At 41.7% G+C, this 1,780-nt stretch overlaps 1 pseudogene; it reads left to right on the top strand.

Moving 5' to 3' along the window:
- The first annotated feature begins 558 nt into the window (after positions 1 to 558).
- Positions 559 to 657, top strand: LOC132297879 (small nucleolar RNA R71; annotated as a pseudogene).
- Positions 658 to 1,780: the final 1,123 nt, after the last annotated feature.

Here is a 1,780-nt window from a genome sequence, read left to right as displayed (position 1 = left end):
CTGACCCAGCCAGAAGTGTGCCGACAGGGACGTCGGGCCTCCAAGGGGGGTGGATTGTGATAACCTTGTAGGCGGGTGTGCCGTGGGCGGGTGCGAGAGACACTAACAGGCTACCACACTGGTGAGCTACGGGTGCATAGTCCTACACCGCCTGGGTAGAGGAAAGGTGAAGTACTTATATGTAAGTGCGTCACCTCCAATTGGTATAAGGCCTTTTGGGGTGAAGTCCAAGAGCAAAACCGTGCGGGCTCAGGCCCAAAGCGGACAATATCATACCATGTGGTGGAGTGGGTCGTTACAGATAAGGATTTCATCTCGGCGGCTATTTCATTGGAATGGTCAACTTGATGTAAGCCAACACTCTTCATTCCACTTGAATTCCTACCATTCTTAGAAGATAAAGTTCGATGCAAAGAATTTTCACTCATGCTCTCATAAAAACGCCACACGTCATCCTTATGCATATCAATGTAAGAGCCACCCATGGAAGTATCAACCATGCCCTTGTAATTATCAGATAAACTCTCAAAGAAATATTGAACTAATTGCCATTTGGGCATGTCATGATGTGGACACTTCCTAAGCAATTCATTGAATCTTTCCCATGCCTCATGGAACGTTTCCCCATCCCCGTATGAAAACTCTAGAATTGAGGTTCTCTTGGCATTGGTCTTAGAAACTGGATAGTACTTTTTCAAGAACTTTTGTTGCATTTTTGCCCAAGAAGTTATTGAAAAAGGCCTAAGATTGTTAAACCAGTATTTTGCCTTATCTTTAAGGGTAAATGGAAAAAGTTTAAGCCTTAAGACCTCTTCCGGCATGTTCGTGTATCTCATGGTGGAACATACTTCAAGAAATTTATCCAAATGCTTGTAAGGTTCTTCACTTGGAAGTCCATGATAGTTAGGAAGCATTTGAATAGTTTGTGGTTTGATTTCATAGTGGTGTGCTCTAAATGGTGGCAATTGAATGCATGTGAGTGCATTATATTCATTAGGCACATAGTGATCTCTTAAAGCAAATGGAGGATTAGCAATTGGAGGTACAACATGGACACCTTGATTGCCTTGAACTATGGGAGGTTATGGAGCAAACATTGGCCTAGGAATTCCCAGTGGAACTTGGCCTTGTTGTTATGGTGGATGAATGAATCGCCTCGACATGCCTAATGGTACTTGCATGTTATCATGATGCACATTGGGGTAGAGGATACCTTGTTGGTCTATGTGACCAAGGTCCTCCACATGGTACTCATTATGTACTTCCATTGATGAAATGGATTGACTAGAACTTCCTCTTCCCCTAGGGTTACGAACAACGGATTCAAGATGAAAATTTAGAAGGACAAGAGTAGGTTTCAATGATCTACGACCATGCATGCATAACAAAACACAACAAGCAACAAGCAACGAACAATCACTTCACCTTCACAACAATTCAATTGACAACAAACTTCCTCCACATACAATGATCCCATACTCCCATGCTATCAACAATATGTAAAGAGTAATAAGATTGCCTCCACGTAGGCTCACGATTTATATAAGAATTAAAATACAAGCCTCCATGCGGGCCGACGATTTAACTAGAGATTGAGTTAAGAAGGAGCTCACAAAGGGTCCTTTAGCACTTTAATTCAAATTTCAATTTTAGCCTTGCAAATTTTTTTAGATCTTAGCTTTTTCCTTGCTTTTGCTTAGCTCCTTGCTTAAAATGCTCCTTTGCTCACCTTCTAGCTCAATGCACCTAGTCAAACAAGAACCAACACAATAATTAACTA

This window comes from Cornus florida, unplaced genomic scaffold (genome assembly GCF_030987335.1).
Source record: "Cornus florida cultivar Cherokee Brave unplaced genomic scaffold, ASM3098733v1 CherokeeBrave_3.0.0_Hap2_Chr02, whole genome shotgun sequence".
Classification (NCBI taxonomy): Eukaryota; Viridiplantae; Streptophyta; class Magnoliopsida; order Cornales; family Cornaceae; genus Cornus; species Cornus florida.
Note: the sequence above shows the minus strand (reverse complement) of the source record. Positions and strands in the feature narration are given on the sequence as shown.